This window comes from Pan paniscus, chromosome 21 (genome assembly GCF_029289425.2).
Source record: "Pan paniscus chromosome 21, NHGRI_mPanPan1-v2.0_pri, whole genome shotgun sequence".
Taxonomy (NCBI): domain Eukaryota; kingdom Metazoa; phylum Chordata; class Mammalia; order Primates; family Hominidae; genus Pan; species Pan paniscus.
In genome coordinates, this window is record NC_073270.2 from 54,919,800 (window position 1) to 54,932,138 (window position 12,339).

General features: G+C 45.1%; 1 protein-coding gene across 7 annotated transcripts in view; it reads right to left on the reverse strand.

Moving 5' to 3' along the window:
• The window catches only part of STAU1 (staufen double-stranded RNA binding protein 1), a 73,877-nt gene extending 63,616 nt beyond the window's left edge, over positions 1 to 10,261 (reverse strand). The window contains exons 1-2 of one of the 7 annotated variants that reach the window (XM_055104859.2): positions 9,967 to 10,102; positions 602 to 751 (exon numbers count right to left, since the gene is read on the reverse strand). The gene's annotated coding sequence lies outside the window, so the exon portion shown is untranslated. Of the gene's footprint in view, positions 1 to 601; positions 752 to 970; positions 1,076 to 9,966 lie in introns of those variants that run through there. The other 6 variants (XM_034947785.3, XM_034947786.2, XM_055104860.2 and 3 more) reach the window with 6 other exon arrangements.
• Between the last annotated feature and the right edge of the window lie 2,078 nt (positions 10,262 to 12,339).

A 12,339-nucleotide genomic window follows, 5' to 3' on the forward strand; every position in this document is an offset into this window, starting at 1 on the left:
TTAAACACACATAAAAAAAGCTAAATATAAGAACGGAAAAAGGAGCTGTTAGAGTCAGACATAAAGACAATGCTAAAAAATAACCGTCATCAACTTAGCAAAGAAAGAGAGAGAGAGAGAGAGAGGAGAAATACAGCAGTCATTTGGATCTCAAATACTTTTACACAGTGATAGCTGAGATTCATACAAACATTCATGTTTTGGCCAGGTGTGGTGGCTCACGCCTGTAATCCCAACACTTTGGGAGGCCAAGACAGAACTGCTTGAGCCCAGGAGTTCAAGGCCAGCCTAGGAAACAGAGGAAGACCCCATCTCTCCAAAAAGTTTAAAACTAGCTAGGCATGATGGCATGCACCTGTAGTCTCAGCTACTTGGAAGGCTGAGATGGGAGGACTGCTTGAGACCAGAAGATTGAGGCTGCAGTGAGCCCTGAGTGCACCACTGCACTCCAGCCTAGGCAATGAAGCAAGACTCCATCTCAAAAAACCAACAAAAATGCACATTTCCATATGCAAATCTATTTTTTGAAATCCTCCAATTTCAAAAGATAATCCAAAGCCATCATGATCATTATCAATATATCTATATAGTGCACACTTACCACTGCAATTTTCCCCAGTCAAGAATGCATACTAAACCAGGCACGGTGGCTCACGCCTGTAATCCCAGCACTTTGGGAGGCCAAGGCGAGTGGATCACAAGGTCAGGAGATCAAAACCATCCTGGCTAACACGGTGAAACACCATCTCCACTAAAAAAAAAAAAAAAAAAAAAAACAACTAGCTGGGCATGGTGGCGGGCACCTGTAGTCCCAGCTACTCCAGAGGCTGAGGCAGGACAATGGCGTGAACCCAGGAGGCAGAGCTTGCAGTGAGTCAAGATCGCGCCACTGCACTCTAGCCTGGGCGATAGAGCAAGACTCCATCTAAAAAAAAAAAAAAAAAAATTAGCCAGGCATGGTGGTACGCACCTGTAATCTCAGCTTATCGGGAGGCTGAAGTGGGAAAATCGCTTGAACCTGGGAGGTGGAGGTTGCAGTGAGCCGAGATCACGCCACTGCACTCCAGCCTGGGCAACAAGAGCAAAACTCCATCTCAAAAAAAAAAAAAGAAGATAAAAAGTAGCAAATTATAGAAAGTCCCTTATGCAAAAGAAAGCTTATTTCACTTTTATTCTTTTTTATGTTTGGTGCTTGAATAAATTCTCAACTAAAAGGAAAATTACTATATAGAAGTAGTCACTTGCTAAACATTACAGGTTGCAAAGGTTTACTCAATGACAAACCAAAAGGAAACTTATTTGCCTAACTATATTTGACTGTCATCTAGGTAAAGGGTCATGGAGCTTTCATGAGCAGGTTGGTTCAATTGTGCAACAAGGAAAATAAGCTTCCAAGCATAATGAGACTTATTATTACACATAAATTGTTCTTTCTGACAGAGGAAAGGACTGCCTAGCATTCTGCATAAAATCACAATGGCTTCAGCAGACAATGGCCCTATTTGAATCAGGGTGGAATCTGCAAGGGTAGAAAATTCATGCCTCAGTTAATTGTAATCTATAGAAGGCATGGATTTCAAAACAGCAAAGATAGGAGAGAATCAGACAAGATCTAGTTAGATCCTAAAGCTCATCTCTGAAGGGAGCTAATATAGTAACAATGTAAGCAGCATTATCTGCTCACTTCATGCCAAGGGGTATTTCCAACACCTATTAGTGATTAATGAGACATGCTATGTCATTACAGACTACAGGGTAGCCTCAGTTGAGGTTAAACACAAAATGGAACTTCAGACACCATTTCACTAAAAGCTCACATCCAAAGGCAGATTTAATTTCACTGATCCAGCCTTTCAAGACTAACCATAAGAGAAGACTGCCCAGGTGGAATACCAAAGAAGCTTCTGATTCAGATCACCGTTTCAAACAAAAGTAAAACAAAATTGTTCAGGAAGCAGTTCAATTCCAAACAGGAAGCTGTACTAAATACTCCCAACAGTATTAGCCACAAGAGGGATGTTAGAAAGGGCTAGGAAGCAAAGAGGACAACCAGCACCTATCCTATAAAGTTAATTGGAAGCTTAGTTAACTCATTTCCACTAAAGCAGAATGTTAGAATTCAGAAGAAATGAATTTTTTTTTTTTAGCAACAACCTGGACTACAGTTCTTTTTTTTTTTCCCCCTGGATACAGAGTCTTGCTCTGTTGCCCAGGCTGAAGTGCAGCGGCACGATGTCAGGTCACTGCAAACTCCACCTCCCGGGTTCAAGCCATTCTCCTGCCTCAGCCCCCGGGGTAGCTGGGATTACAGGCACGCACCACCACACCCAGCTAATTTTTGTATTTTTAGTAGAGATGGGGTTTCACCATGTTGGCCAGGCTGGTCTCGAACTCCTGACCTCAGGTGATGCGCCTGCCTTGGCCTCCCAAAGTGACGGAATTACAGGCGTGGGCCACCATGCCAGCAATTTTTAACAAACCTGATGACACACGATAGCAGTAATTTAGGAGCTGGCCTCCTTTAACACAAAGGTTAATAAGACAGCCCCTCCCCACACACAAACCTCTGGATCCGCTTTAAGTTTTAGCTTAATTTGACATAACAAATAAAAGTAAACTGGAAAGCTATTTCAAGGGTCCATCTAAAAGACTATTACTTAACCAGACTTTCTTTCAAATTGATCTAGGGTTCTAATGAACAAAATTCATCCTAGCTGCTGCGGTGGGGAGAGTCAGGGGAGGGCCACCAGTGACAAGCAGAATCAATTATCCTAAACAAAAAGCACCTAAGCATAATTTAGAGACAAAGCATGGTTCAGTGGAAAGAACACTGACTTTGGAGCCAGACCAGCCTGTGCTCTAGAACTAATACTTGGTACCTCAAGACTCTGAGCCAGTTATCTGGCCCCTCGGAAGCGCATCAGCATCCTCAGCAATTATTATGACCTTTACGCTGCAAAGATGTTTATGAGTATTAGAAATACAACATAAAGGGTCTAAGAAACCCTTTTCTTTGGTTCAAGGAAAGAGCTAAATGAACTGCAACTTTTATATTATTAGGTAAATTCAACCTGACCTTTTAATTCCTTTTCTGCATAAAATAACTTTCACCCTGTAATTCTAACCTGGCACATGGTAAGAGCTCAATAGCAGTAAATATTATTATCCAGCAAATTCACTAAACCTGTCCTTACACATAAACATCTATAAAACTTACAGCAACACTCCACTCGTAAAAAATTTTAAATAGGATCAGAGAATATGCTGACTAAAACCAACCCACTCACTGAGCAACCAGTTCTGTAGCTACATCAAGTACAGGGGCAAGGCCGGGCACAGTGGCTCAAGCCTGTAATCCTAGCACTTTGCGAGGCTGAGGCAGGCGGATTGCCTGAGCTCAGGAGTTCGAGACCAGCCTAGGCAACATGGCAAAACCCCATCTCTGCTAAAAATACAAAAAATTAGCCGGGCGTGGTGGTGCTCAATTGTAGTCTCAGCTACTCAGGAGGCTAAGGCAGGAGAATTGCTTGAACCCAGGAGGTGGAGGTTGCAGTGAGCCGAGATGATACCTCTGCATTCCAGCCTGGGCAACAGAGCAAGACTGTCTCAAAAAAAAAAAAAAAAAAAAAAAAAAAAAAAGCAGAGGCAATCTAATGAAGGTTTAACCCTCAGCAATCATGTTTATTCAGGGGAAAAGACCCCAATGTATTTAAATAGATTTTCTTAGCCTTTATTGTCTGGGAGACATGACACAAAATTTCTATTATAATAAAATGGCCAGTTTTGCTTCCATTACTGTTATAAACCCACATAGTCATCACACTTCTTTCCCAAATTAGATTCCAGATTAAACAGATGCCAGATGGGTTACAGATTTGATATTTAGAAGACTAATTTTTAATCGAAAGCAAACACTTTCTCAAATAGATTTTTCCACTTTTGCTTCCAGTAAATATACTTTGAGGGAGCTCCCTGAGTCTACTTCTTTAACAAATAAACATATGTAATCCCAGAAAATATACAGCAATTAACAGCCTGCAGAAATTTTTCTCTACTTCCATTTATCTGGTGACATAAATCACTGTTACATCAACCTTATTCACTAGTATGGGAATGTAAACACTTAAAAAACAAATTAAGCTATTTGCAGTAATTCCCATTTTACCACTTTAAAAATATTACTTTTCTCTGCAGTAAGGTTTTCTAGTTCAGAGCATTAAGCTGTCAACAAGACAGATATCCAAGCCCATCCATCCCATGGCATTTGATAAGATCAACACAGCTATATATTTATAATCCTATTATCTCCTTAGCAGGTGAGAACAATGGATTTGGCCAACATTATTCAAGCTTCATAATACTGTATGGTAAAATGTTCATGACAAAGAGCAGATGGTATGCCGGGCACAGTGGCTCACGCCTGTAATCCCAGCACTTCGGGAGGCCGAGGTGGGCGGATCACAAGGTCAGGAGATCGAGACCATTCTAGCTAACACGGTGAAACCCCATCTCTACTAAAAACACAAAAAAATTAGCCAGGCATGGTGGCGGGCACCTGTAGTCCCAGCTACTCGGGAGGCTGAGGCAGGAGAATGGCATGAACCCAGGAGGTGGAGCTTGCAGTGAGCCGAGATCACACCACTGCACTCCAGCCTGGGTAACAGAGCCAGACTCCATCTCAAAAAAAAAAAAAAAAAAAAAAAAGTAGACGGTGTTCAGCACCATGAAACAGGGAGGCAAAAATAGAAAGTAGATGGTATCTAAAGAGATGTACAATAAAACTTCATAAACTTTGTTATATGTTTGAAATTTTTCATAATAAAATGGTGGGGGTAAATAACCACAGCAACTAACATGTCCTCTCATAGTTCAACTGATAACTGGCAATTTATATTTTTTGGAACAGCACAAATGGTATACAGCCTTGACTCTGGTGAAGTTTTATTTAAAGAAAAGCTCATGTAGAAAATTACACGAGAAGCATTTCAACCACAAATGTCTCCATCACCAGAAGTCAATGTAAAATAACCTGTTATAGGTCTAGTGTGAAACAAATCTGTCATAAAATTCTCTAAACATTTTTGAAAGCTCTAAAATCCCATTCTGAGAGAAAAGCAACTCCAAAGCTCTTATCTGAGAGGGGAGGAATTTATATTTCCTCAAATTGAACAATTCTGTGTCACTGGGTATCACATCAAATAAGAAGATCCAATTTAGAGGCTCATGAAAACAAGGCCTCTGCCTATAATCCCAGCTACTAAGGAGGCTGAGGTGGGAAGATCACTTGAGCTCAGGAGTTCAAGACCAGCCTGGGCGACAAACTCTGGGATTGGCTTGTGGAATCCCACAAAAAGACACCCTTTTCATGAAAGTTTCATCTTTATACTGAATTACACTCTTACTCAATCCAGTAAAAAGGCTCAAAGAAAGTTGCCCCACAAACTGAGACTACCTTGTGGTATTGGGGAGAGAGACTGGATGAAGCAGTATCCATTTTGATAACACCCAGAATGATATTAATGATCTGGACTTTAGAATGGGGATGGAGGAGAGTTCCATGAGTCATGGCCATTTCTAAACTTAAAATACAGTAAATCCTCTCTTAACATAAGGGGTAGGTTCTTGGAAACAGACTTTCGACTAACACACGCTTATTGATACAAACAAGAGTTAGGTTCTAGGGCATATTTCTCATCAGAAAAATATCACCAAACTTTTAAATAAAGACCAAACACTTCGAATATTAAACACTGAAATAAATGTGAAGTATACATGCCTTTTTTTTTTTTTTTTTTGAGAAGTACTTTCGCTCTTGTTGCCCCGGCTGGAGTGCAATGGCACGATAACCGCTCACTGCAACCTCTGCTTCCCAGGTTCAAGCAACTCTCCTGCCTCAGCCTCCTGAGTAGCTGGGATTATAGGTGCCCGCCACCCAGCCCGGCTAATTTTTTTAATTTTTAGTAGAGACGGGGTTTCGCCATGCTGGCCAGGCTGGTCTCCAACTCCTGACCTCAGGTGATCTGCCCACCTCAGCCTCCAAAAGTGCTGGGATTACAGGCATGGGGTTGCAGTAAGCCGAGACTGCACCATTGCACTGCAGCCTGGGTGACAAGAGCTAAACTCCATCTCAAAAAAAAATTTTTTTTTACCACTTAATCCAGTTCAGGGTTGGGGTGGCTGGAGCCTATCTCAGCAGCTTAGGGTGCAAGGCTGGAACCAGTCCCGGACAGGACATCCACTGCAGAAAGCACTCACACTTACACACACAGCTCCACACACCAGTGAACCTCACGTGCACAGCTTTGGGATGTGGGAGGAAATCAAGAGTACCCAGAGAAAACCCATGCAGGGATAGGGAGAACGTGTAAACTCCACAGACAGTTTTTTTTCTCAACATTATCTTGAAACAACATTATTCAAGGACCTGCTGTAATCTGTATATACATGGGCTTTCTGGCTGAAACATAAAAGAGAGCAACTTATTCTCAAGAAACTATATTTATGGTAACAATTCTCAATGCTTAAAAGTTTTACGTTAAGCTTAATGGGAAGCACTACACATTTTTAAAAATGTGTTGTGTCCTTTCCCAGATACTAAATTGGTGTTTCTTTCCTAAATCAATTTTAAGAGGTGTATCTTTCCCCATCTTCCAGGTAGTCATAACTAAAACATAACATGTAACATTTCCACTGTACCTGATCAAGCTCAAAGTACACCTACAAAACTCAAATAACAGACCTAAAAGCTGAAAACTATTCACGACTAGAAATTTGAAAGTTATGCAACAAAGACATTTATAATATTTATAATATTCCTGTCAACTTCCATTGTAAGAGAGATCTTTTAGACACAAGAAAGAAAAACGTGAACACTTATGCTGTGATTTCATACTATTCACAAAAATTAAGGTTTCATTCATATTTGCTAAATTTGTTATTTGGAAATAGGGCAGACGGGGGCTCTTTGGAAAACAGTTCTATGTTAGAAGATTATCTTTTGCTTAATTCTTAACCTAAGGTAACAGCAGTATCTTTACACAACTACTGTAAAGAAACATTTTAAGTTTTCATTATGAATTATTAACTGTAGTTTAACTTTGACACAAAGTTATCTCTATTAAAGTGAGTTAAAAGGCAGGTCTCTGCCAAAACAGGACTGGGGAAATCTGTATTTGTTTGCTTTTCAATTATAGTCATTAATAGCTCAAGAATTTTTGCTTTTGTACACAATAAAGCAGCAAGGTTGTATTTTGATTTTGAGGAGCTGAAGGCATTGGATCAAGAGTTAATTTTCTTCTTCTTTTCTGCTGTACAGAAATCATGTATAAACAGAGAAGGGAAGTCCAGCAAACAAAAATGAGAACTATTATTCTACTAAAAGTAAATTTTGTGACCTTAATCTGGGGCAATCTGGTAAAAGTCAAAATCGCTAATGTTGTGACACAATGTTTAAGATTTGTTTCAAAATAATCTAGTTTGTGTGGGGGGATACAACATGAAACAAAACCGACCTTGGCTATGAGTTAATAATTGTCAAAGCTAAGTGAGTGACTAACACATGGGGTTCTCCATACTATTCGAGTTTCGCATGTTTTCCAGAATAAAAGGTTTTTTAAAAATGGTATTTAAAATACCATTTCCCTATTGCAATATGCCATTGTGATATGGCAGTATTAGACATGCTTTATACTGCTTGTATAGTTGTTTGCTTATGTGTTTTTTTTGTTTTTGTTTTTTTGGAGAGAGTCTCTCTCTGTCGCCCAGGCAACCTCCACCTCCCGGGTTCAAGCGATTCTCCTGTCTCAGCCTCGGGAGTAGCTGGGACTGCAGGCGCCCGCCACCACACCCGGCTCAAGAGATAGTCTCCATCTCCTGACCTCGTGATCCACCCGCCTCGGCCTCCCAAAAGTTCTGGGATTACAGGCGTGAGCCACCGCGCCTAACCTGCTTATGGAGGCCTAGGAGGGTGGATCACGAGGTTAGGAGTTCGAGACCAGTCTGGCCAACATGGCAAAACCCCGTCTCTACGAAAACTACAAAAATTAACACGGCGCGGTGGCGGGCGTCTGTAATCCCAGCTACTCGGGAGGCTGAGACAGGAGAATCGCTTGAACCAGGGTGGCAGAGGTTGAAATGAGCCGAAATCGCGCCACTGCACTCCAGCCTGGGCGACAGCGTGAGACTGTCTCAAAAAAAAAAAAAAAAAAATTCAAACAAACATTTTAAATTATAAACAATGGTAAGACTGTCAGAAAATTCTAGGAAAATGTCAAAAACAAGGAGGCCACTTTGCCGCATGTGTGTTAAGAGATGGGTATAAATCAAAATAGTTTCAGTTCACTAAGGAAATTTAATGCCTAAAACAATCCTAAGATACAGGAGGATCACTCAGGTAAACACACACTCCTTACTCATATAAAATTGAACACCCGTAAGTTGCATTTCCTTAGAGTACACCTATAAAACTAAGTACAGAATTTTTAAAAACCCAGTATGTTTTAATAAAGTTGCTGTTCTAAAAATCCCACCTGTCACCAGGATAACCGAAACTGCTCCCTCTACACTCCAACTGTATTTTTAGTTTTTACCTCAACAAGTAGCAATGTAATTTACACTTGGTAAGCACGGATTCCTGAAACGCCAAAATCAACCGGGAACCTGATTTAACTCCACCACGCTCTTAACAATGAAAGCTACAAGCAGAAGAGAAGTGTGACCTTAAAAACTTCCACACAGCCGAAGAACAGTGGCAGAACAGACTGAAGCACGTATCTTCGCGGAACAGAAGAAAACTTCCACACAAGCAATACTGCAACACGGAGGCGGGGCAAGGGCTTAAAAGGAAAGTCAGCCAACAGGGAGGGGGAAATATAAGCAAAGCTTCCGCGAAAAAAAACTTATCGAGGTGTAGAGCAAGACAAGACAGACAAATTTTTCCATCTCCGTACACCCCCCTTCAGAGCCCAACACACAGCAAGTGCTCCAGATAGGTTTGCTCAACTCAAGGGAAGCTTCTGCCAGCAACTTTCCCAGAAATGGAATGACAACAAGAAGCTGGATGATGGCGGGGCGGGGGGAAATGGACAGGTTGCTCATCCTGCGGGAGATGGTGAATATCCTGCAGTTGCCTAAGCGGAGATGGAAAGAAACAGCATCCATCGTTTACAGACTGTCAACTACAGTGTCCCAATTAAGCGTACGCCCCTTTCAGATGTTAACAACTCAAAACAATGCCCTGGCTCTGGACATGGGCACGCGGAACACTGCAGCCTCTAAGAAACCCAAACGGATAGGTAGGTCAACTTCTATCCACTCTGCCCATTAAATTATACCTTCATATCACGCTAATAAATTATGCAGACGGTTTACTGGGACACGCTGTGGGTCTGGCACTCTGATAAGCGCTTTACACGCCCCATTTCACTGAACCTTAAGAGGCAGGGACGGTATTAGCAGCCCCTTTTCCAACGAAGACACAAAGACTTTTTAAGTGTCTTGCCTAACGGGGCAGAGCCGGGTTTGGCACCCGTTTTGGACACCTGGGCCGTGCTCTTAACCACTAAGCTACAGACCTGGGCCGGCGACACTGAGAGGCTCCAGCCCTCGGGGACCTGAAGCAGGGACACCCCTCTCCCCCCACCCTGCGCCCCAGCCCCGGGAATAACTTCGGCATCCCCGCGCGCGCCATGCGGGACGAGGAAAGGCGGCCGCAGCACCTGTTTGTGGCACCGGTGAGGGCTGGAGGGGATGGGGGCGCCCGGGGCCAGGCCTCAGGGCGCCCCGAGGCGAGGGGACGCAAGAGGACCCGCCTCCTCCGGGAAGGCCCCGCGGGCTAGAGAGAGGCCCGGGGGAAGGCGGAGGGGTGCGCGGGCCCGCCGAGGCCTAGGCCCCACCCGCCGCCCACCTCCCCACCGCGGCGGCGCCCGCGAGGGCCCCACCAGGCCCGGCCCGGCCCGGCCGCCTCACCTGGCTGCTGCTCCGAGCTCGTCCCCCGGCCGGCGGTCCTGGGCGGTGGCGGCGAGGAGGGGAAGGAAGAAGGAAAAAAGGGAGAGGAAGAAGGGACGAAGGGAGGGAAGAGGCGGAGTGGCCGTGGAGGAGGCGGGCGCCGCCGGGCCGGGCGGGGGGAGGCGGTCAAAGGAAGCGGGAGCCGAGAGACGCGGCAGCCGCCGGCGCAAACGCTGAAGAGCCGCTCAGGCGCCCGCAGCCCGGCAGGAAGTGACGGGGGAGGGGCAGGCGCCCGCCCCCGGCCCCCGCCCGCCTCCAGGCCCGGCCCCGGCCCCACCCCCACCCACGGTCCGAACCACAAGTTCCGGCTGGCACTGCGGCCTTGCCTGCGCTCGCAAGGCACGCCGGGGGCCCAGCGGGAGGAGCGCCCTGTCCCGCCTGGGCCGCAGCGGCCCGCCCTGAGCCCCGGGGCCTGCCGGGAGTTGTAGTTCTGGTGGGAGTTTCGCGCTGCCTGCTGGACTCGAAGCGGGTCTGGGAGAACCCAGCCTACCTTCTTTCCTCTTCCACTTCCTTTTTCCTTCCTTGCTCTCGCTTCTTCCTCTCGTCCTGCCTCTGGCCTTCCTTTCTCTCCTTCCTGCAGTTGTTTCTTCCTCCATCTGTAAATGTTCATTAAATGCTTGCCATATGCAAGGCATTGCTCCAAGAGCTAAGAATGTAGTGGTGAACTGACAAAAATCCCTGCCCTCGTGGAGCTTACATCCTTGTGTAAGTAAAATACACAATAAATAAAATTAGAAAAATGTGTAGTGAGATAAAAGACAATGGCCCGGGCGCGGTGGCTCAGGCCTCTAATCCCGGCACTTTGGGAGGCCGAGGCGGGCGGATCACTAGGTCAAGAGATCGAGACCATCCTGGCTACCACGGTGAAACCCCCGTCTCTACTGAAAATACAAAAAATTAGCCGGGCGTGGTGGCGGGCGCCTGTAGGTAAACAGCTACTCGGGAGGCTGAGGCAGGAGAATCGCTTGAACCCGGGAGGCGGAGATTGCAGTGAGCTGAGATCGCGCCGCTGCACTCCAGCCTTGGCGACAAAGAGACACTGGTCTCAAAAAAAAAAAAAAAAAAAAAGACGAGAAGTGCCAGATTACTATTTATTTCACCCAGATCTAGATAAACTAAGTGGTTTTTAGCAGCTGTATTGTATGGGAGGTTGGAGGGAGGGTGGCCAGTAAAGAATCTTGGCCAGGCGCAGTGGCTCACGCCTGTAATCCCGGCACTTTGGGAGGCCGAGGTGGGCGGATCACCTGAGGTCAGGAGTTCGAGACCAGCCTGACAAACATGGTGAAACCCCGTCTCTACTAGCCGGATGCAGTGGTGGGCACCTGTAATCACAGCTACTTGGGAGGCTGAGGCAGGAGAATCTCTTGAACCCGGGAGACGGAGGTTGCAGTGAGCCGAGATCACGCCATTGCACTCCAACCTGGGCAACAGAGTGAGACTCTGTCTCATAAAAAAAGAATCTTGAACTTCTGCACACTCAGCGAAAATTATGCTCGCGTTGTGAGAGGTCCAGGAAACTGAGAATGAATGAAGGAACTGCAGGTGCACAGAGCTTCTCTCTCCTGCTCACTCTGGGACTCCTGCCCCACTATTTAAAAATAATTCTCTCTCTCTTAAATGTCTCTCAATCTAACAATTGCTCAATCTCTCTTGCCAAGGGAATATAAATTCAAAATACGAGCTGCTGTGTCTGAAGGGGCCCCTCCAAACAAGGCTTTGGAGCCTTAGCGAAGCCTGGGAGGACACTTTTCTCTAGACAAGGCCTCCTTACATTGCTTCTTGTGAAGTGCAATGACACTGAATTTCAGAACACCAGAAATAGTCAAAGGACTTTCACCGTCCCTTTAGTGCCCATCCAAGACAGTAGTAAGCAACATTCAGATATTGTCCAGCCCTCTGCTAAAAGTGATCTTTCTTTTCTTTCTAACTTCCAAGCAGTGTGGATCCCATACCTCCTTGGGTAAAGGAGCAGATGCAGAGAGGTCTCCCTAAACCCAAAGCTGCGCACAATCAGACAATCTCGTCAAAGGTGATTTTGCTATCACCCATAGGGACAAAAGTGGTGTGTCTATGACTTCCAGTCTCAATTTTCTTCCCTCTTCCCTCCTTCTGCATCTTTTTTTTTTTTTCCTTGAGACAGGGTCTCGCTCTGTCACCTAACTAGAGTGCAGTGGCATGAGCACAGCTAACTGCAGCCTCAACCTCCTGAGCTCAAGAAATCCTCCTACCTCAGCCTCCTGAGTAGCTGGGACCACAGGCATGTGCCACCACTCCCAGCTAATTTTTAAATTTTTTATAGAGACAGGGTTTTACTAAGTTGCCCAGGGTCTTACT